Source organism: Penaeus vannamei, chromosome 29, assembly GCF_042767895.1.
Source record: "Penaeus vannamei isolate JL-2024 chromosome 29, ASM4276789v1, whole genome shotgun sequence".
NCBI classification, from domain to species: Eukaryota; Metazoa; Arthropoda; class Malacostraca; order Decapoda; family Penaeidae; genus Penaeus; species Penaeus vannamei.
This window is the reverse complement of record NC_091577.1, coordinates 17,391,489-17,416,289: the sequence shown is the minus strand read 5'-3', so window position 1 is coordinate 17,416,289 and position 24,801 is coordinate 17,391,489. Positions and strand designations below refer to the sequence as shown.

Sequence of the window (24,801 nt, the reverse complement as noted above, 5' to 3'; positions counted from 1 at the left end):
AAGGGAAGGGAAGAGGGAGAGGTGGCGACGTTTGAGGGAAGGAGGGAGGGAGGGAATGGGGGACGGGAGGGAAGGGGTGATGTTTAGGGGAAGGAGGAGGGAGAGAATGGAGAAGGGAAGAGAGGGGAAGACGGGGAGAGGGAAAGGTGATGTTTAAGGGAAGGAGGAGGGAGGGAAGAGAGGGGGGAGTGGGGAGAGGGAGAGGTGGCGTCGCTTAAGGAAGGGAGAGAGGGAGGGAGGGAGAGGGGACTAGAGGCGACGTAAACGAGGATAAAGGAGGGAAGAAGAGAGAGTGTGCGAAGCTAAAGCGAAAGGGAGAAAGGGAGAAGAAGAGAGAGAAGCCGAAGCAAAGGGGAGGAACGGGGAGGGAAAGAGGGCGGAAGATGAACTGACGCTAAAGGGGTTGGAAGAACAGAAAGAGCAATGGGAGAGGTGGAAATACTAGAAGAGGAAAAGGGAGGAAGTGGGAAGTTAAAGGAAAAAGGAAAAGGAGGAAGAGGAGACACCGCTAAAGAAGGAAGAGGGAACAATGAACTTCCTAAAGGGGGAAGGAAAAGGGAGAGAGATAAAAGCACCAAGAAAAGGGGAGGAGACAATGCGACAAGAAAAAGGAAGGAAGAGGAAGAAAAGGGAGGCTAGACAAAGGGTACCAGAAGGGGATGAGAAGTAGAGAAGGAAAGAACAAAAGAATTGATGGTGAGGATGAAGAAGCAAAAGGAAGGAAGAAGGAGAAAGAAGGAAAGAAAGGGAAGAGCTAGAGAGATAATAAAAAGAAAGCTTCGAGTGAAAGACGGAAGAAAAGAGGGAGAAGAAACGGGAGTAGGAGAGGGGAGAGAGAGAGGGAAAGAGAGGGAAAGGGAGGAAGAGGGGAAGGGAGGGGGAGGGAGAGGGAAAGGGAGGGAGGGAGAGCAGAAGAGGGGGAGAAGGAGGGAGAGAGACAAGGGGAAGGAGTAGGAGAGAGACAAGGTTAGGGAGAGGGAGAGAGACAAGGGGAAGGAGTAGGAGAGGGAGAGGGGAAGGGAGGGATGAAGCCTGACTTGGCACCGCCCCAAAGAGGTTATTGCTTGTTATGACCCTCGTAAATACCTTTGTTTGGGAGTCGTTCAGCTGTAGACAATTCGTATGTTTTTGTATACCAGGGGCGTGGGAGCGTGAGGGGGAATATATATATATATATATATATATATATATATATATATATATATATATATATATATATATATATGTGTGTGTGTGTGTGTGTGTGTGTGTGTGTGTGTGTGTGTGTGTGTGTGTGTGTGTGTGTGTGTGTGTGTGTGTGTGGATGAGTATATATTTTTTGTTTATATATATATATATATATATATATATATATATATATATATATATATATATATATATATACACACTCGTACACCACACGTGCACACATACAGAGAGAGAGAGAGAGAGAGAGAGAGAGAGAGAGAGAGAGAGAGAGAGAGAGAGAGAGAGAGAGAGAGAGAGAGAGAGAGAGAGAGAGATGCGTACGTGTGCTTGTGTATATATATATCCTGCCAAATTCTCAATGACCCTTAAAACCAATCCTTCCCACTAATCAAGCCGTACCCCCAATCCCCAATCCTCAACTCTCCCGCACCCCCCCCCCCCATCCCTCTCCAGCTCTGAACACATTCCCCCGGAACCGTTACCCCAAGGTCCTCCAAGTCGTAGCCGCGGATCGTGGGCAGGGAATCGAACGCACTTAAAGGATAGTTCGGTGCATTAGATTCGGGATTGAAGCTAGTCTCGCGCGGGGATAATAAGGATAGTTCGGTGTATTAGATTCGGGGATGGAGGATAGAAGGCATTTGGGAATAATACGTTTTCCTTGTTTTGAGGATTTGCTGTTCATTTTGGTGGGTGGAATTGGTGGATAGGTGGAGGGGAGTGGGTGGAGGATGGAAGGAAGGACGGGCGGAGAGAAATGGGTGGAGGGGGAAGGTGGAAGAGTGGAATGGCGAAGGGTGGGTGGAAGGAAGGATGGAGAGAGTGGAACTACAAGTGAGGGGGGAGGGTAGAAAAGGGAAGGAGAGGTGGATTAGATCTAAACAAAATAAAATGCTAAATATAAGGGGAAAGGATTAACAGAACAGGAAAACAAAACGATAGAGAGAAGCGGGTTGTAAGAATATTCGGTGGGGGGGGGAGGTTAAGGGATATATGGGGGGGGGGGTTGAATTAAACCTTGGATTGCTTCATTAGTTGTTCGGGGAAGTCGGCAAATGTTTCCGAACTACCGAACAATTACCCGATCCTGCCTGATTTTCGTCCCGAAGTTCACAACATGTTCGAGACAAGTCTTCGCTGCGCTTCGTTTTGTTTTTTTGTCTTCGAAGTGTTTGATTCGCTTGATGTTTCGCTCCTCCTCCTCCTCCTCTTCCTTTTCTTCTTATTATTATTTTTTTCTTTTTCTTTTCTTTTTCTTTTCCTTTTTCTTTTTCTTCTTCTTCCTCTTCTTCCTCTTCTTCTTCTTCTCCTCCTTCTTCTTCTTCGTCTTCCTCTTGTTCTTGTTCTACATCTACTTCTTCTTCTTCTCCTCCTCCTTCTTCTTCTTCTTCTATAACTATTACTACTTATCATCATCAATACAATAACTTCTGTTCCAGTTGTTCCACCATTATTCAAGCGACCCCAATGATGCACCTTCAGACATGATCGCGACTCCAGATTGTTCTATAATATATAGGCTTATATTACATCATGATATTATGATATTCATCTTATTCAATAAACATAAATATTTCGATAAGCAAAAATTCATAATTGTTATTATCGTTTCTGTAGTTCGAGTTTCACCATATTTCATCATATCATTATGTTATTCATTTTATTCAATAAACAAATATTTCGATAAGCAAAAATCCACAATTTTGATTATCGTTTCGTTTCACCATATTACATTATCATATTATGTTATTCATTTTATTCAATAAACATGAATATTTCGATAAGTAAAAATCCACAATTTTGATTATGGTTTCTATAATTCGAGTATCATCAGAATTCCTTGGATTTTTATTTCGACTGAGTTTTAAATCATTGCACAATAATCAAACTAAATTTAGCCATTACCTGTCAATCAGTATTTAACTCCGTGTATGCTGAAGACATCTCAAATTAGAGCATTGATCACGTCTGACATTTGGAAGTCTTGGTGACCCCAGGAAAACGCTTGGTGACCCCACTTGAGGTCACGACTCTAGGGTTGGGAAAGACTGTCCTATCCTATGATGCCGCTACTTCTTCTCTGCTTGTTTATTTTTTCTTCTCCTTTTTCTTTTTCTTTTCCTTTTCCTTCTTCTTCTTCTTCTCCTTTTCTTCTTCTTCCTCTTCTTTTTCTCCTCCTCCTCCTCCCCCTCCCCTGCCGGTACTCCTCCTCTCCCTGTTTACTTTTTCTTCTCTTTCTTATCCGTCTTTTTTTTTTCTTTCTCTTTCTCCTTCTTTTCCTCCTTCTTATTCTTCTCCCTCTACTTATTTTTCTCTTTCTCCTCCTCCTCCCCCTCTCTCTCCTCTCCCAGCTCCTCCCCTTCCCTCCCCCAACCCCTTCCCTTCCCCTCCCCCAACCCCTCCCCTTCCCCTCACCCAACCCCTCCCCTTCCCTTCCCCCTCCCCAACCCCTCCCCATCCCCTTCCTCCTCCCTATCCCATCCCTTTTCCTCTATTTTCTTCTTCTCTTTTATCGCAATCTTTTTCGATACACCTTGCAAAATTCCACATCAATTTGACATCGAAATATTGCAATATATATTTTTTTTCACCCGGCAGGATCCGCCATGCAAACGGAGGCGCCATCCGTCACTCGAGGGAAGTCGAAAGTGCAATCGATTTTTTTGGTTTGTTTGTACGTCTGTTTGTTATTTTGCAATTTTTGTTTGTTTGTTTATTTTGGAATTGTTGGTGTTTGTTTTTTGTTTGTTTGTTTATTTTGGAATTGTTGGTGTTTATTTTTTGTTTGTTTGTTTATTTTGGAATTGTTGGTGTTTATCTTTTGTTTGTTTTTTATTTTGGAATTGTTGGTGTTTATTTTGGAATTGTTGGTGTTTAGTTTTTGTTTGTTTGTTTGTTTTGGAATTGTTGGTGTTTATTTTTTGTTTATTTGTTTATTTTGGAATTGTTGGTGTTTGTTTTTTGTTTGTTTGTTTATTTTGGAATTGTTGGTGTTTGTTTTTTGTTTGTTTGTTTATTTTGGAATTGTTGGTGTTTATTTTTTGTTTGTTTGTTTATTTTGTTGTTGGTGTTTATTTTTTGTTTGTTTGTTTGTTATTTTGCAATTGTTGGTGTTTATTTTTTGTTTGTTTGTTTGTTTATTTTGGAATTGTTGGTGTTTATTTTTTGTTTGTTTTTTATTTTGGAATTGTTGGTGTTTATTTTTTGTTTGTTTGTTTATTTTGGAATTGTTGGTGTTTATTTTTTGTTTGTTTTTTATTTTGGAATTGTTGGTATTTATTTTTTGTTTGTTTGCTTATTTTGGAATTGTTAGTATTTATTTTTTGTTTGTTTGTATATTTTGGAATTGTTGGTGTTTATTTTTTGTTTGTTTGTTGATTTTGTTGTTGGTGTTTATTTTTTGTTTGTTTGTTTGTTATTTTGCAATTGTTGGTGTTTATTTTTTGTTTGTTTGTTTGTTATTTTGCTATTGTTGGTGTTTATTTTTTGTTTGTTTGTTTGTTATTTTGCAATTGTTGGTGTTTATTTTTTGTTTGTTTGTTTGTTATTTTGCAATTGTTGGTGTTTATTTTTTGTTTGCCTTTTTGCAGTTATTTTTCATGATTATTTATTTGTTTATTAATTTGTTGCAATTATTGTTAATGTTTACCTTTTTTTAATTTTTGTTAATATATATTTTTTGCGTTTTTTACAATTGTCGTTAATAATTGTTTTCCTCTTTGTTTGTTATGTAATTATTGTTAATATCTATTCCTTTGTTTTCTTGGGATTTAATTCTTTATGTCTATATACTCGTTTTAACATTATCTCTTTTTATAGTTACCTATTTGTATTTAACTTTCTGCACATCAGTGAACAAGACATTTATATATTTTTTTTCTTTTCGTTTATTTTTCTTGTCCTTTTATTTGTTATCAGCCATTGTTCACATCTATTAGGCTTTTTACTTATTTTTATCCCATTTATGTATTTATATATTTATTTTCCCAATTGCATTTACCTATTGCACTGTTTTCTCATGTTTTTTCATAAATTTAGATTTTTTTCTATCTATCTATCTATCTCTTTCTCTTTCCCTCTCTCTCTCTCTTTATTTTTAATTTTCATTTATTCTTTTAACTGATTTATTTATTTTTTGTAAATTGATATTCAAGACCTATTTCTTTTATCTTCATTATTTTTTCATTTTTGCTCTTTTTTATTAATCAATATTCAAGACCTATATCTTTTATCTTGATTTTTGTTGTATATATTTTTTTTTCTTATTTTTGCCTTGTTTTACACACTGCATTTTTTTTTCTAAATCAATATTCAAGATTTTCCTTCATCCGAGAGTCATCGCTCATCTCCATATATCTTTTTCTTTTTCTTTTTTAGAAATAAATATCAAAGACCAATTTTTTTTTCTTTGTTTCTGTATTTCTTTTTCTTTTCTTTATTTCCTTTTACGAATGGATATCCAAAAACGAAGATAGAAAGAAAAAAAAATCGTGTGTTTTTTTTCTTCTTTTTTTTCTCTCTCTCTCTTTTTCCTTTCTTTGTTTTTTATTTTTTCCCTTATCCACCCTATACATTCAACAATCATTCCTCACTCACCATTTTAATGATTCGATTTACAAATTGATATCTAAGACATTTATTTCTCTTCTTTCTCTCTTTTTTACTTCTTCTTCTTTCCATTTTCTGTCTTTATTTTGTCTCTTTTTTGTCTTATTTCTTCACTGAAAAACCAACCCGTGTTCACTTACATCAAGATCTATGTTACAAATTGATGTATAGTTTTTTTTTTTTTTTTACCATTTTCGTTTTTTTCTGATTTCTTCTTTTTTCCTCTTTCCATTTTCTGTTTTATTTTCTTATTTTATTCTTTCCCTCTTTCCATTCTCTCTTTTCTTCTCTTCTTAAGTTTTCTTCCTTTTCCTTTTTTTCCCTTTACCATTTTTCTTTTTTTTTTTGTCTTCTATTTTATTTCTTTTATTCTTCCTTTCTTTTTTCTATTGTCTGTTTCCTTCTTTCATTTTACTTTCTTTTCTTCTTTTCCTTTCTCCTATTTTCAGTTTCCTTTTCTTTTTTTCACTTTGTTTTCTCTTTTCTTCTTCTCATTTCTCTTTTTTTTTCTTTTCTTCTTTCATTTTCCTTTTTCTATTCTTTTCCTTTTTTTTTTTCTTTCTCTTCTTTTATTTTCTTTTTCTATTCTTCTCCTTTCTCTTTTTTCCTGTTTCATTTTCTCATTTCACTTAATCTCTTTTCTCATCTCATTTTTTCCAATTTCCTTCCTTATTTCTTTTCTCTCTTCTCCTCCTTTCTCCCTTTCTTTCCCCAATTTCCTCCTTTAATTATCATTTTCTTTTTTCTCTTCTTTTTCTTTCCCAAATTTCCTCCTTTAATTTTTCTTTTTTCTCTTCTTTTTCTTTCCCCAATTTCCTCCTTTAATTATCATTTTATTTTTTTTCTCTTCTTCTTCTTTCTTTCCTCATTTCCAGCGTCATCTCTCGCCCCTCACGCCGCCGCCTCTGCTGCCACCACCCGAAGTTGCCTCATAAAATCCACCCAATATAAAGAGACTTGTTCATCATCCTCCCTCATACACGATCTAATCCCACCGAAGGCATGAGGGGGGCGGGGGGGCGGGGGGGGAGGGGGGATTATAAGGGTCGAGATTGTAATAGATTTAGAATTAGATCGCTTTTTATTGATTCGTTTTTTTTTTTTTTTTTTTTATTATTATTGATCCGGGAATGCGTGGCCGAGGCAGACGCGGGGGTGTGATTTTGCATCTGACCTGATTTTTTAATTTTCTGCTTTTTTTTCTCTCTTTTTATTCGAAGATGAGGAAGGGAGGAAGGTAATTTTTTTATGGCGAAAATATATTCACGTCAAAGAGAAAAAATCGCGGAAGATTGATGAGCGAATAAATAAAATTCGCAAAGTCACAAGCACGTACACGCACGAAAGCGCATATGCCCATGTACGTATGCATTCACACGTACACATACGGACATGGACGCACACACGCGTGCATACACATACATTTGCGTTGATGATGATGAGCGCTTTCAAGATCGGTGACGTTAGATTCGTGATCCATCATCTTCCAACTTTCTCATGTATGATTATATGAATAGATGGGGGATGAGTCACCACCCAATCCTCGACCCCCACCCCCCATCCCATCAGGCCCCTTCCCCCTTCCCCCTTCATTAACCCCCCCCCTCCCTCATATCCACTACCTCTTGTCTTGACTTTTGTGGGGGGGGGGGTTATCGTCTTCGTCATTTCCTTCACTTTCTACTATTATCGTTTTTCCTTCCTGTTCCTTTTCTTTGTCTTCACCCTCCTCGTCTCCTTTTTCTTTTTCTTCACCTTCGTATTGTCCCCCTCTCTCTTCTTCTCCTTCTGTTCCTATGTTCCCCCACCTCTCTATCCCAAACACCCATTGAACCACAACGATAATCACGGCAAAGGCAAATTTTGAATAGATATAGATAGATAGGTAGATAGATAGATAGATAGATAGGTAGATAGATAGATAGATAGATAGATGTATATTTATCATTTTTCTATTTTTATGATTATCTTTTTTTCGTGAAATACTGATCAGTTACGTTTTTCTTTAATTCTCAGTGTTAAATTTCAATATTTCTTTTGCTAGACTTCCGGCTCATAAATATTGTGTTCATTCCTTCCTCTTCCTCTCTTTCATCTTCTCTTTCTTCTTATTCTCTTTATCCTCCTACTCTTTAACTTTTTTCTTCTTCCCCTTCTTCTTCCTCTTCTCCTTTTTTGTTTTATCCTCCTTCTTCATCATCTCCTCCCCTTCTTCCTTTTTCTTCTCCATCTCCTCCTATCTTCTTCCTTTTTATCATTATTTCTTTCCCATTTTCCTATCTATCGGGATGGAGAGGCCGTGAAGGGGTTGCCAAGTGCCTTTTTTACTTCTTTTTTTAGTGTGTGTGGGAACTTGAGATAAAGAGGATGTAAGTATGAGGAAAGAGTTATATGAGACAGGTAGAATAGGGAGAGAGGTGTAAGGAGCGTGGGGGGGGGGGGGAAGGGAGGGTAGGGAGGAAAGGGAGGGTAGGGAGGAAAGGGGGTGAAGATGGGAGGGTAATGGGCGGAGAGGAAATGAGGAAGGGGAAATAAGCAGGGATAGATGGGATGGAGAATAAGATGGGATAGATGGGATGGAGAATGAAGGGCAGGGAGGGAGGAAAGAAGGAAGGGAGGAAAGGAGAGGAAGAAAGGAGGGATGAAGGAAGGAAGCGAAGGAGGGAGGGAGGGAGGGCAGGAATGGATGAAGGGAGTAATGAAAGAAGGGGTGTGAAGGAGGGAGGAACGAAAGGAGGGGGAAGCAGGGATAGAGAGAGGGAGTATGGATGTAAGGAAATAGGGGAGGGGGGACGGGGAGGGAGTAGAAGGAGGCAGAGGGGGTGAGGGGGAGGAAGGAGGGAGTGAGGAAAAGAAGGGAAGAGAGACAGGGGCGTGAAGCAGACAGTAAGGAAGGGAGGGGAGGAACGGAGGGCACGAGAGAGAGGGGAGGGAGGAAGTAAAGGGTAGAAGAAAGGGAAGGTAGAGAAAGGTGGAGTAAAAAAGGAGGGGAAGGAAGGAAGAGAGGGGAGAGGAGGGTTTAAAAAATGGGAGGGGGGGATAGAAGAACTGAGAAAGAGAGAGAGAGAGAGAGAGAAAGAGAAGAGGAAATCAGAAAAAAAGAATCATTGAAGAAGGAAGGAGTGAGGAAGGAAAAGAGAATAAATGAGGAGAGGAGGCAAAGAACAAAGGAAGAGAACAACCAGATGCTATAGGTGAGAAATGATGAAGGGGAGGCGAAGGGGGAGAAGGAAAGAGGAGGAGGGGAGTAAGAACAATGAGGTAGCATAGGTGAGATATTAGGAGTGAGGGGGGGAGGGGAAAGGGGGAGGGGGTGGAACAATGAGGCGACGTAGGTGAGAAATTAAGAGGGAGGAACCGGGAGGAACAAAGGCGGGACTCACAGGCGGAAAACGAATGGGGGAAGAGAGAGAGGAAGGGATAATGAGGCGAAGAAGAGAGAATGGGGATGAATAAGAATGCGCAATTGGTAGTATAAAAGAAAAGAAAAGAAAAAACGAAAAGAAAGACAAACATTAAGATTGTAAAAAGGGAATACGATATTTTTTTCAGCTTTTCTTTCAGTTTGGAAGATAAAACGAACCTTTTTCTCCAACAGACGGAAAAGAAAGAAAGAAAGAAAAAAAGAAATGAAGCGAAGAAAGAATAGGAGGATAAATTTCAAAAGAAGAAAAGAAAAAATAGAGAAAGGGAACTAAAACACAATAGCAAGAGAGAATTTAGAAACAAAGTATCATTAAAACCAGGGGAAATAGACGTCCCCAAAAAAAGAAGAGAAAACCAAACAAACAAACAAACAAACAAACACACAGAGGAAGCTTTTCGGACGAAGACCTCGCCAGGAAAACGTATTGTATATATGCACGAGTTGGAGCCCGAGATTTCTCTCAGGGTTTGGGAGCTCCTGATTGGCTAAGCGCTTCAACCAATCAGAAGCCAGGGATTCCGAAAATAAGGCAGATCCCACAAACAAAATGGTCGTAAAAAAAGAATTAAAAAAAAGAGAGAGAGGAAGAAGGAAAGAGAGGTGGAAGGGGAAAGAAGGAAATTAGAGGAGGAGGGGGGAAATGGGAGGGATGGAAGGAGGGGAGATGGGGAAGGGAGGGAAGAAGAGGGGAGATGGGGAAGGGAGGGGGTGAGGGATAGGCGGAGGGGGTAAAGAATAGGGGGGGATAGGAGGGGAGGGAATGAGGGATAGGAGGGGAGGGGGTAAGGGATAGAAGGGGAGGGGGGAGGGATAGGAAGGAAGGAGGGGTCGACGGGAAGGAAGGAGGGGAGGGAATGGAGAGCTAGGAGGGGAGGAAGAGGAGAGAAGAAGTGGAGGGAAGGAGGGATCAACGGCAATGAAAGAGGGAAATACGGGGGAGGGGAGGGGAGGGGGTGAGGACTAGGAAAGGCAATGAGGAGAGACGGGGGAGGGGGTAAGGGGGGGAGGAGAGGGTGCAGTTGATCCAGGGAAGATGGAATGAAAAGCTTGAGTTGCATGAAGTTGCCCAATTTCATTTCTGCAATTGCCAGTACCCAAACTTTGTGGATTTCCCCCCTAATTTTAAATACAGTTCCGTGAATAGCGGGGAAGAAATTAAACACTTTGAAAGAGAGAGAAAAAGGTGATGGAATTACAGTGTTCGAATAAAACAAAAAATATAATCATAAGAAGGAAAAACAGAAAGAGAGAGAAAAGAAAAGAAGAAAATCGCACACACATACATATGTGTGTGTGTGTGTGTATACACACACACACAACATATATATATATATATATATATATATATATATATATATATATGTATATATATATATATATATACATATATATATATGTGTGTGTGTGTGTGTGTGTGTGTATGTGTGTGTGTGTGTGTGTGTTGTGTGTGTGTGTGTGTGTGTGTGTGTGTGTGTGTGTGTGTGTGTGTGTGTGTGTGTGTGTGTGTGTGTGTGTGTGTGTGTGTGTGTGTATATAAATGTATATATATATATATATATATATATATATATATATATATATATATATATATATATATATATATATATATATATATATATACATAATACAGACACGCATTCCCCTTCACAAAGCCGTAAAGTCTTCCTCCCCAACATCCCCCGGCAGTACTGTCCATGTTAGTGCCAGATAAGTGCCTATCATGACAACCTGGCACTCGGCTTCAGCTCGAAATATATTAGGCTGCAAGATGGTTTTGCAAGAAATTCGTTTTTCTGCAACACTGGCAACTCCTGGGTCTGCAGTGGCTGTTGGGTGACCTGGGGGAGAAGGGGGGGTGGGGTGGGCAGGCAGTTCAAGATGGTCTAATTTTCCTTGCTTTTGTTATTGTTTCATGTTATTGATCTTCTTTTGATATTGATCTTTTATTATCGTTTATTCTTATTATTCCTCGTTTGTTATTGTTACTGTTTCTGCCTTTGTGCGTTTTCTATTGTTATTGTTTATGTTTCTGTTCTTATGCCATTATTCTTTTTTTCTATGTTATGGTTCTTTGTACCTGCTCATATTCCTTTCCTCTTGTTATTCTTATTGTTCTTGTTCTTGTTCTTTTGTTATTGTACCTACTCTCGTTCTTCTCTTATTATTCGTTCTTTTGTTCTTGCTTCTGTTATTGTTTGTTGTTCTTCGGCTGCTGTTATCACCATTCTCGACGTCGCATGTTTTCTCTTCAAATTATCAGACATTATCGTGATGTTTCGTGTTTGCTATGAAATCTCTTTCTTGCTTTTCTTTCTTGCCTTCGTCGTCCTTTGAGCTTGACTTGTTGTAGTTGTCGTTGCTGTTGTTGTTGTAGTTGTTGGTGTTGATGCTGTAGTTGTAGCTAACATTATAGTTGATGTTGTTGATGTTGTAGCTGTTGATGTTATAGTTGATATTCTTGTTGTAGTTGTTGTTGTAGTTGTAGTTGTCATAGTTGATGTTCTTGTTGCTGTTGTAGTTGTAGTAGTTGTTGTTATTGTAGTTGCAGTTGTTGTTGATGTCGTAGTTGTTATTGTTGCTGTAGTTGATGTTAACCTGTTGATTCATTTCTATTAATTTTCCACTTTCTTTTGTTCCCTTTGTCAACATCAACCTCTTGATCCTTTTTTTTATATCTTAACAGTTGTCATTGTTATCGTTTAGCGTGTTTACTAATCTGTTCATTTTGATCTGACATGCATCCAGACGTGCATTCACTTTGTCAAATACTTAATTGAAGTATATTCATCTCTCTCTTTCTCTCCCTCTCTTTTTCTTTCTCTCTCTTTCTCTCCCTCGCTTTTTCTTTCTCTCTCTTTCTCTCCCTCGCTTTTTCTTTCTCTCTCTTTCTCTCCCTCGCTTTTTCTTTCTCTCTCTTTCTCTCCCTCGCTTTTTCTTTCTCTCTCTTTCTCTCCCTCGCTTTTTCTTTCTCTCTCTTTCTCTCCCTCGCTTTTTCTTTCTCTCTTTTTCTCTCCCTCGCTTTTCCTTTCTCTCTCTTTCTCTCCCTCGCTTTTTCTTTCTCTCTCTTCCTCTCCCTCGCTTTTTCTTTCTCTCTCTTTCTCTCCCTCGCTTTTTCTTTCTCTCTCTTTCTCTCCCTCGCTTTTTCTTTCTCTCTCTTTCTCTCCCTCGCTTTTTCTTTCTCTCTCTTTCTCTCCCTCGCTTTTCCTTTCTCTCTCTTTCTCTCCCTCGCTTTTTCTTTCTCTCTCTTTCCCTCCCTCGCTTTTTCTTTCTCTCTCTTTCTCTCCCTCTCTTTTTCTTTCTCTCTCTTTCTCTCCCTCGCTTTTTCTTTCTCTCTCTTTCTCTCCCTCGCTTTTTCTTTCTCTCTCTTTCTCTCCCTCGCTTTTTCTTTCTCTCTCTTTCTCTCCCTCGCTTTTCCTTTCTCTCTCTTTCCCTCCCTCGCTTTTCCTTTCTCTTGCTCTCCCTCCCTTTCTCTTTCTCTCTCTTACTTTGCCTCTGTCTCACATTCAAACATTCAAATACTCAACAACTATAACTACTTGATCAGTATCATTATCAGCCCTTTATTTATTTATTTTCATTTTTTATTTTTTATTTATTTTTTACTTTTACACATCCATTAATAAAATCTCGAGATCCTTTCCATTCAGTACGTAGATATATATCAAATGTATTTATAAATGCAGCATCGCCATTAAAATTTCTTCCATTACCATCATCATTACCATAATTACATCTATCCCGTCCATGAAATTCGGAGGCAAAGAGAGAGAGAGAGAGAGAGAGAGAGAGAGAGAGAGAGAGAGAGAGAGAGAGAGAGAGAGAGAGAGAGAGAGAGAGAGAGAGAGAGAGAGAGAGAGAAGGGTGGGGAGAAAGATAGAGAAAGAGACGGAGAGATAGAGAGGGAGGGAGACAAAGAGAAAGAGAGGAAAGAGAGAGCGAGAAGAGAGAAAGAGAGAGAGAGAGAGAGAGAGAGATAGATAGATAGAGAGAGAGAGAGAGAGAGAGAGAGAGAGAGAGAGAGAGAGAGAGAGAGAGAGAGAGAGAGAGAGAGAGAGAGAGAGAGACAGACAGACAAACAGACAGACAGAGAGAAAGAGAGAGAGAGATAAAGAAAAGAAAAGAAAAACAAATCAAATATATCTATAACCTTCCCATTGTTACACCTCTCCGAACGAACCGAAAATAAAAATGTCATAAAAATAAATAAAAAAGCGTCACTGAAATAACACAAAAGTGGCACTGAAATAACACAAAAGTGGCACTGAAATAACACAAAAGTGGCACTGAAATAACACAAAAGTGGCACTGAAATAACACAAAAGTGGCACTGAAATAACACAAAAGTGGCACTGAAATAACACTATTTATGGCTAAGATGCCAACGCTAAGCTGCATCCGAGGCACAACACATGGGCGTAATGGCGGGTTTTGAGTGGCACGCGACCATTACCTGGCATCAACCGCTGTCATATGTCACCCTTGTCATTATCTCTCAGCGCTTATGTTCATTCCTGTGTAAAGATAGAGTGTGGGTGTCTGAGAGAGAGAGAAAGGGCGGGGGAGGGGAGGTAGGAGGGTAAGGGGGGAACGGGAGAGGGGGAGGGGGAGATGGAGAGGGAGGGAAGAAAATAGGGAGGAAGAGAGAGAAAGGGTGGGAGGGAGGGAGGGAGGGAGGGAGGGAGGGGGAGAGAGAGTGAGAGAGAGAGAGAGAGAGAGAGAGAGAGAGAGAGAGAGAGAGAGAGAGAGAGAGAGAGAGAGAGAGAGAGAGAGAGAGAGAGAGAGAGAGAGAGGGAGGGAGGGAGAGGGAGAGAGAGAGAGAGAGAGAGAGAGAGAGAGAGAGAGAGAGAGAGAGAGAGAGAGAGAGACCGAGAGAGAGAGAGAGAGAGAGAGACAGACAGACAGACAGACAGACAGACAGACAGACAGACAGACAAGCACATACTGGTAGGGGTCTAAATAAACACGCTAGATTTCAGATAAGGGAGTGGAAAAGAAATAAAAATGAACGAAAGAGAAACATAACGAGGGAGAAGAGAAGAAGGGAGACAGAGAAAGAGGGAAAAAAGGAGGGAGAAAAGAAGACAGATACAGAAAAAAAAATCAGGACAGAGACAAAGTAAGAGAGAGAAAGAAAAAGCGAGGGGGAGAAAGAGAGAGACGAATATACTTCATTTTCCTTCTATAAAATCTTTTTTCATTCCCTTCAGCAATAAACCGAGTAATAATGTATACGTTATTTACACAAGAAGATTCAATATGAAGCTTCTTTTTCACAAGTGTTCATTTCAAACGCCTTTGTAATAAGTATATATTATTTCCAGCCTCAGTTCTTATCATCACAACATTCAATTTAACATTTTATTGCCATTATTACCATCGTCACTTGCATTAATTTTATTCTTAGTATTAATGTGACTATTGCTATTACTATTGCTATTACTATTACTATTATCATTACCATTACTTCCTCCAAGGGGGTTATCTTCTTGGTTTTGTTAGTCTGTTGGTTAGTTGGTTAGCAGGATAATTGGACAGCGATGGACTTTTTTTTTCTTTTTTTTTTTTAGCCCAACTAAGATGCCATTTAATTTTGATTATGATGATTATGAACCGATTATTATGAACCGATTTTGATTAAATTATTAAAAGCGAATATGAACCGGATCCTGCGCAGGACAACTCAAAACGTTATGGTTTTTGTTTTTTCAGAGGTGTATCTTTGTCCAACTTAGATGCTTTTAAAATTTGGTGTTTATCGTTGCTATCATTATTGTTATTATTATTATTATCATCATTATTACCATTATCATTATCATGATTATTGCTTTTATTTCATTATTATTGTTATCCCTAATATTTTTGTTATGATAATGATATTTACATTAACAGTATATTCATTTCTATTATCATCATAATTATTATCTTTAGCCTACTATAATTACTATTATCATTCTAATTGCAATGTTATTATTATTGTGAACGTTGTTATTGCTTCTGCAATATAATTATTTTTATAATTACCATTATCATTACTGTTATCATTATTATCTTTAGCTTTGATATCATTATCATTGTCATTAGCATTATTACCATTCATATCATTTTTATTATTATCATCATCATTTTTATTATCCCTATTATCGCTATCATTATTACAACTATTGCAATAACTATTTTCATTATCATTAATATCCTTATCATGATTACTGTTATCATTATCATAGCTGTCATTACAATTATTATCAATATGATTGTAGTAGTAGTAGTAGGAGGAGTATCATTATAATTATCTATTTATTGTTATTATTTCTAGTTATGTCACTAGCATTAGCATTGACATTTTCATTATCATTATTACGACCATAGTGCTATTGCAAATTTCATCACCATCATCATATTCATTTCAGTCGTTATTATTGCTATTTTGATTATCATTATCACCATTACCACCATTACTTTTGCTATTTCCTGTTATTGAGCTATTTATATTACGAGTCATCATCATTTTTTTCTATTTCATAAATAAGTTATATCATTACTATAATCATTATAGTAATTGTAAGTGTTAATGTTATTGCTTTTATCATAATTGCTATTATTACTGGTGCTATCGTAATAACCATGATCACCATATTGCTGTCATTATCACTGTCACCATCATATCCAGTCATCTTCATTTTTATTACTATCACCATATCCCCCATCACCATCTTCACTCCAGTAGCATCACTATAACCACCATCGCTAGCATCATATTCATCATGATCGTCACCATAACCATAATCAGCACCATCATCTCTATCACCATAGCCATAACTATCATTCACCATCATCAATCATCACCATAACCATCATCTGTCATCACCATAACCATCACTATCATTCATCACCATAATCATCATCAATCATCACCATAATCATCATCAATCATCACCATAACCATCATCGGTCATCACCATAACCATCACTATCATTCATCACCATAATCATCATCATCAATCATCACCATAACCATCATCGGTCATCACCATAACCATCACTATCATTCATCACCATAATCATCATCCTCACCATAACCATCACCGGTCATCACCATAACCATCACGATCATTCATCACCATAATCATCATCAATCATCACCAAAACCATCACTATCATTCATCACCATCATCACCATAACCGTCATCAACATCAGTCATCACCATCATTAGTCATCATCATCACCAGTCATCACCATAATTATCAATAAGCTGGCAACCAAATTAGCCAATACTGGCATCTTCATTTTCAGATTTCAAAGTTGATTTTACCGGTTTAGTAGATTTTTTTTCCTTTGTTTTTAATTAATTGACGAACTTACCTTAATTAGTAGATAATATTAACTAAAATCATGCGGAGAAAGTTATAATTACACTCGTTTATTTATCTTTTTTTTCTTTTTCTTTTTTTCTCTTTCTTTCTCTCTTTCGTAGTTTTCTTTCTCTTTATTTCTATCTTCTCTTCATTTTTTTCCGTTTGTTTTCATTTTCTTTATTCAAATATTCCCCCTTTATCTCTATTTTTTCCTCTTTTTCATTTTCCTAATTCTGTTTTCATATTCCTCGATATTCTTTCTTTCATCCCAATCCTACTGATTCCCCCCTTCTTCTTGTTTATTATTATTATTATTATTATTATTATTATTATTATTATTATTATTATCATTGTCATTATTATTATTATTATTATTATTATTACTATTATTATTATCATCATCATTATTATTATTATTATCATTACTATTTTGTTTTCCCTTTCCCTTTTTTTCTTTTTTCCTCATTCCCTCTACTCTTCCTCTTATTCTTCGTAAAAATTATAATCGTCATCATAATGATAATTCTAATGATAATCATAATAACAATGACAATAATGATGGTAATGATGATGATAATAATGATAATAATAATAATAGTAATAATAATGATAATGATTATAATGATAATAAAAATAATAATGATAAAGATAATAATGATAATGATAATAATGATAACAATAACAATAACAATAGTGATAATAATCATAATTATCATAACAATAGCAATAATAATAATAACAATAATGACAATGTATTCTCTTTAATCTGAAAAAAAAATGTAAGTGCCATTTCCTTGAGCATGTATGAAGTGTCATTTTCCTGTGTCAACAAGCCGAGAGAGTGCCCCGTGTCAAGTGTCAGGTGGCAAAGAGGCCCTCGGCGGCATGGGAAAGTTGCATTAATCAAACGACTTTGCAATAATCAATAAAACGAATTGTCAAAAAGCGACGAGGATTTCGCAGATTTGTCGTTTTTTTTTTTTTGGGGGGGGGGAGATTTTGATTGTGGTTTTATCCATGATGGCAGGTGGGTTGATGGTGAGGTTCTTTGTGTTTCCTCTCCGTCTCTGTCTGTCTGTGTGTTTCCCTCTCTCTGTCTCTGTGTCTGTTTCTGTCTCTGTCTCGATCTCTATTCCGTTCTCGTTCTCTCTTTCGTTCACTTTCTCTTTCTCGTTCTCTCTCTCTCGCTCTCTCTCTCTCTCTCTCTCTCTCTCTCTCTCTCTCTCTCTCTCTCTCTCTCTCTCTCTCTCTCTCTCTCTCTCTCTCTCTCTCTCTCTCTCCCTCCCTCCCTCCTCTCTGTCCCTATCCCGACTTTCAGAAACTGTTCAGGAAACATTAACAACAAGCAAACTTAACCCTTGGAAGCTATTAAACAAATTATAAATAGCAGCAGGGCTTTGGCCTCAGCTTTAAACTAATAATCTTTTGTCTAAATCCAGCAACATATTAACGATTAAGTAATGGCGCATTAATTGGAAAAGAAAGAGAGAAAAAATGTGATAACTATTATCAGATACGAAAGAGAATGTTGCCAGTAACATGATTATCATTAATGTTATTATCATTATTATTAATGTTATTATTATTGTTGCTGTTGGTGTTGTCGTTATAATCATTATTAGTATTATCATCATTATCATTATCATCATTATCATTATCATCAATATTATTATTATCATTATAGTGCTGCTTCTCTATGGATTATGGTGTATCAGTGCTTCTCAATAACAACATTTTTATACACATCCATTAATAAAAGAAATCATAACCATCAATAGTACAAATAACATCCACATCCTAATAGAGGAACCTTATGTTATCACTATTCACAATCCTCTAAAGTGTTGTTGTTGCTTACGAAAGTAATTTAAAAAATATTCCTCAAAGACAGTATTCTTTCCTAAAATACCGTCAACAGAGAAGCTTAGTATCAATAATATTTACAATGTAGGTCAAGAGTTGTTGTTGTTGCTCCCTTCGCTACGTGGGATCATTACGAAAACGATATCAAAATAGCCTTCAAAGACAGGATACACACACACACACACACGCACACATACACACACACACACACACAAACACACACATATATATACATATACATTTTTATGTATTTTTTTTTTTTCATTCTTTCTTTTTAGATGGTGGGGGAGAAGGAAGTAAATCCGATACCACTTAAAAGAATGAAGGACGAACCACCCCCTTCCTCCTTCCATTCACCCCCTTCCCCCATCCCCTGCACTCGCCAACGCCTCCTCTCCCCTCCCCCTCATCCCCCACCCACTCCAATCCCCTCCCTCCCCATACTATCCGCATCCTCTCCAACCCCTCACTCCCTCCTCCCCCTCCCTCCCCACCCTCTCCAACCCCCTCACACTCCCTCCCCTCCCCTTCACTCCCCCTCCCCCTCATCCCCCCCTCCTCCCCCCCCCTCCCTCCCCACCCTCTCTCCGACCCAGCGCCCAAGCTAAGACTCTCGGTAAACCTCGAGAAAGGAGTCTACTACTGACTTTGAGGGAGGAGCCCCGTTCAGATTCCCAAGAGCCGATGTCCTCGCCACAAAAGTCGGCAGAGTTGGGCCTGGCGCGCGAGGAATGAGGGACCCTTTATAACTTTTAGGGGCAGAGGGAGGGAGGGAGAAAAAGAGGAATATGGGGATAAGAAGAAGAAGAAGGGGGGGGGGAGATGGAGGAAGATGATGGAGAATAAGGAGAGGAGGAGAGGAGGAGGAAGATGAAAAAGAATAAGAGGAGGAGGAGGAAGATGAAGAAGAATAAGAGGAGGAAGTAAAGGAGGAGGAGGAAGAGGAAAAAGAAGAAAAGGAAGTTGAAGAGGAGGGGGAAGAGGATGAAGAAGAGAAAGACGAAAAAAGAGAAGAGGAGGGAGGCAGCGATAACGAGAGAGAGAGAGAGAAAGAGAGAGAGAGAGAGAGAGAGAGAGAGAGAGAGAGAGAGAGAGAGAGAGAGAGAGAGAGAGAGAGAGAGAGAGAGAGAGAGAGAGAGAGAGAGAGAGGAGAGGAGTATAAGTATCTCCAAAGAGGTCTTTATACGAAGGGAGTGTCCTAGTTGAAATTTCACTTAACAGGGACAGCGAGAAACAACACTAATTGACACGTTCTTGATGGCTTCCTGTGATGACGAGGCGTGGGCTGAAATTACCTTTAATAATAGCACGCAAGGGACACCTAGAACCCCTTTTTGTATAAACGACTGAAGTTTACGAATGAACCCGATTCAAAACAAGCTCCGAACAGCAAACAAAAAGAAAAGAAAAGAAAAAAAAGGATTAGGCATGGCTTCGAACACCATATAAGGATTTCTCGACGCCACTAAAGCCAAATAAGACATCATAAGAGTCTTAAGCCTTTTCAAAATAAGGACAAAAAAAAAAAAAAAGCTTCAACACCAAAGAAAAAAAAAAAATAGGCCTCGCTGGAATCTATTAACGTAGACTTTGATCGTCCTTTGAGGAATTAGACTGAATAGGTCTATTAAATTTTAATAACGCTTCAAAAGGAAGGGGAAAATACACAAGAGGTGAGTCTACGGTAAATTTAAATCCCATAGATTCATTCACATAAAATGTTTTGATAATGGTTTCCGTTGCAGGAATGTTTTCTTGGTGATTTGAGTTTAAGAAAGGAAAAAAATGGAGAATTGGAACATCATAAATCATCAACGTATTCACAGAACAAACAGTAAATAACACGCCTCAGAATTATCGCAAATGTAGATAAATACGATCTAAGAAAAAGAAAAGAAAAGGAAAGGGGAAACTTTAATAGATAAGAAACTGCCAAGAACCTTATCTAAACAGATAGTAAGAAACTTAAAATCTGTAATTAAACTATTAAGGAACTGCCAACAACCTTAACTGATCAATGAAGAACTTGCAACAACCTTAATAAACAACCACTCAGAAACTCTCTACAACCTCAACAACTAAACAACCAACGGGATATTTTCAACCACCTTAACTAAACACCCAATAATGAATTGCCAACAACCAACGAGAAACTTTCAACAACCTTAACAAAACAACCAACGAGAAACTTTCAACAACCTTAACAAAACAACCAACGAGAAACTGCATACAACCTTAGCTAAACAACCAATGATAAACTGTCAACATCCTTAACAACCAACTAATGAGAAATTCAACGACCATGACAACTAAACCATTAAGAAACAACCAACCTTAGCAACCAAACAACCAATGACAACGTGCCAAAAACCTTAACACAACAGCCAATGAGAAAGTGTCAAAAGCCTTAACAACCAATCAGGTGAACGAAACTGAGAGAGACAACCGGAATTTTCCCGAGTTTAGCGAAAACAACTTTGGCGTGAAGACGAGGAGGAGTGAAGTGGGTTGTAAGTGAATCTTGCGAGTGACATACTCCATGACATACTGAAAGATGTGATTATGCTAGACGGATATTGATGATTATTTAGTTCCTGTTGGTGAATGAAGTAGATATAGAGAAAGTTGATGTATCTGCATCGGTTGTGTTAAATAATGACACTGCGTTGCCTAAATGATTAGTTAAGGCAAGACGCTGGTAAGATTGATATTCCCTTTTTACACTTTTCTTCTACTTCTCCTGCTTCCCTGTTACACTTTTCTCTTCTTTGACTTCTCCTTCCTCTCCTTCTCCTTCTTAGCAGTGAGTATTCATCCACCTGCGGTCCCTGACACGGTGTTGCTCTGACTCAATGCCACTCACTCCGGCGAAAACGTTCTGATTCTTTGGCAAATGAACACGGGGACTTGGTGTGTGTTTTCCCTTGCAAATGCCGCTCGATCAAGCCCTCAGCGCCCTGACATCTCACCTTAACGAACTCATTTAACGATACTCACGTGGCAGGAGCGGGAGCCGAGGACGAGCCGTGTGCGATGAGTAGATTCTCTCCTTTCCGAGTCTTGGTTTACTTTTAATCACTGATATTCAACCGCACTGTAATATTTCGGTTCGGGGTATCACTCATAGTTTTGCTCGCGATGCCTATCTATAGCTATTTATTGCGTTGATGTCATTGTAAAGTTCCCCGAGGAGGAGCCTTGTCGGGAACGTCCTCGGCGAGGGAAAGGCCAGGCGGAGGCACGGCTGTGTCGCAGAGTCGGCGGCCGCGGCGGCTGTGGGCTGCGACCCGCTGCTGTGGTGAAGCTGTGGCAGTGCACCAGCAGACTGAGAGGTACAACTGAGACGGTGCGCACCGCTGGCCCCCCGCCTGGCAGCGTCTCCTCGTATCTCCCGCTCGTATCGACCTGCGCGGCGGGATGCCCTCCCGGACCCGCGCTCCGACCGCGCTCACTCGCTCTCGGCGCGCTCGTAGTGCTCCCGCCGCCACCATTAACAGCCACATAAAGAGGGTCAAAAACTGCATGTCAACCTCGCTGGAGGGAAGTGCTCGCCCAGACAAAAGTCCTGCGCCCCCCCCCCCCCCCACCAGTGCCTGCCCCCTCCCGACGCGAACCGACGATGCCTCGCTGCCCGGCGCCCCTCCTGCAGCCTCGTCAGGGAAGGCTCCCGGGGCACCGAGGCATCGGAGGACGGCCAGGCCCTCAGGAAGGTCCTCGAGGCCCCTGGAGCGGAGGCCCGGCAGCCGGCCAGCATGACCACGACAACAGCTCGGCAGACCTGTTGATGCGGCGCCGACCTGTATGCCGGAGGGGTGGGGGTGCGGGGGGGGGAGGGGAGGAGGGGGGAACAAGGGGGACGAATCCGGCGGCGAGGCATAGGCCTGCATGACCACCCACCCACTGCCCTTCCCTGCCCCCTCCCCTCCCTGCCCCTCTCCCCCGCCCCCCTGGTCCACCAAGGGCTCACAGACTCCTCTCCTGCCGTGTTAAAGTTGCACGCACGTCACTCCGCCGTCACAGGAATGTTGCAAGGCAGGAGAACACTAGTTGCCGCCTGCACCGCCGCCGTCACCTCCCCGCCACCTGTCGGAGCTGACACGGACGGGGACGCCATCACACCTGTTGACCGTCTCCGCTCAGCAAGACGCTAATTGCTCTAAAGTGACAACACGATGAGACGCCGCCGTTAGTCTACCTTGCCCCCACCCCTTCCGCCCCCCTCCGCCCCCTCCCCTGTGGCCCCTCCCTCCCCCGTGCTCCCCCTCCCCTCCCAGCCCCCCCCACCGCCCGCCCGCCTCCTCCACTCTGCGAAAGCGATTATAAAGCAGTGGAAAACCATCTAATATTCAGTCCATCTAATATTCAGTACTGCAGCGTTAAAATACAGAGCGATGATATAAGCACTGGGAACTTTGGGGGGGGGAGGGGGTTGTTGGCCAAACCGGAAACTGCAGTACGTATCTTGAAAACACACACACACACAATCACTCAGAAACCACAGACACACAACCACATGCACATACACACACACACAAACACACACACGCACACAGTCACTCAGAAACCACAGACACACAACCACATGCACATACACACACACGCACACAGTCACTCAGAAACCACAGACACACAACCACATGCACATACACATACACACAAACACACACACGCACACAATCACTCAGAAACCACAGACACACAACCACATGCACATACACACACACGCACACAATCACTCAGAAACCACAGACACACAACCACATGCACATACACATACACATACACATACACACACACACACACACACACACACAATCACTCAGAAACCAGACACACAACCACATGCACATACACACAAACACACACACGCACACAATCACTCAGAAACCACAGACACACAACCCCACACACATACATAGACAAACTCCCGCTTTGCATATAATATAACAAACGAAAAACAAAAACAAAACAAAAGGAAGTGATCGAGCATTGCACGAATCTGGGTCGCCACGAACACACGCGCATGCACAGGATCGGAACGCACGAACGCACGAACGAGGGAGAGAGAAGCTCGGCGACTGAAAACCACATTAGCACATGAATGCACCCGAGAGACGCCAGATATACACGCCGATGTGTTTCCCCGATGGTCATAGGGATTTGCACATCATTCGCACGGAGGAAAATCCGCCAAAAGGGAGTTCTTTTGGGGGGAGATTTCGATATTCTGGCTTTGACTTCGTCTTCGTGAATTCAGATTCGAACGGTAGATGGTTATATAAGGGATAGGTTTATATTTGAAGGATAATTTAGCAAAGCAAAGTTAAAATTCTCTTAAATTGAGTTGGGATCTTCATACACACGCGGACGCATACGAACACAGTGCAACGTGCAAAATGCAACAGGGAAAGAAGATAAAAAACAAACCATTGTTACCACGGACATCATTTCCCACTGCAGAGCCGTTCATCGCGTCGTGTTTACTCAAAGAGAAATGAAAGCGTTTTCCCCTTCAACGGCCGTGTTTTTCCCCTAGAGATGTTCACCAGCCAATATCGCTAGGGGAAAATGCGATGAAAAATCCGTTGGAAAACACATATTATGACGGAGGGAGCTGCGATTTCCCCTAGATTTTCGGTGTCTATTCAGGGCGTGTGTTTGTTTTCCTGCACATTTGGCTGCTTGTAACAAATGAGGTTTTAAAATGTTTTATGATTCTTTGGGGGGAGTGGATAGTCCTCTATGGATGAATTTAATCATATATGTATGAATATACCTATGTAGCTAGACAGATATAAAAAAAGAAAATATATAGCTATATATATATTGTAGATATAGATAGCTACATACATGCGTATATGGACATACATGCGTACACGTACATACATACATATATATGTCTGTGTGTGTATGTATATAAGCGCAAACATAGTGACGTGTATACAGATATAGAAACAGTCACAATATTTGCTAAAATAAACGTAACGTTTCGAACTCATCAAGAGTTCCTCATCAGACGAAGCAAATAACTGAAATTGAAGATCCATTTCGGTTATTTGCTTCGTCTGATGAGAACTCTTGACGAGTTCAGAACGTTATGTTCATTTTCAAATTATGCAGCAGAATTTTTTTTTGGATATGTATATAAATCTCTCTCTCTCTCTCTCTCTCTCTTTATATGTATGCATATACATATATATATATATATATATATATATATATATATATATATATGTGTGTGTGTGTGTGTGTGTGTGTGTGTGTGTGTGTGTGTGTGTGTGTGTGTGTACATATATATATATATATATATATATATATATATATATATATATATATATATATGCAAGTATGAAGGTATATGT

The 24,801-nt window shown here is 39.8% G+C and overlaps 1 long non-coding RNA gene across 2 annotated transcripts in view; it reads right to left on the bottom strand.

Moving 5' to 3' along the window:
- The window catches only part of LOC138867264 (uncharacterized), a 201,378-nt gene extending 179,382 nt beyond the window's left edge, over positions 1–21,996 (bottom strand). For both annotated transcript variants that reach the window (XR_011399765.1, XR_011399766.1), the window contains exon 1: positions 21,437–21,996. This is a non-coding gene — a long non-coding RNA (uncharacterized lncRNA). The remainder of the gene's footprint in view (positions 1–21,436) is intronic.
- Between the last annotated feature and the right edge of the window lie 2,805 nt (positions 21,997–24,801).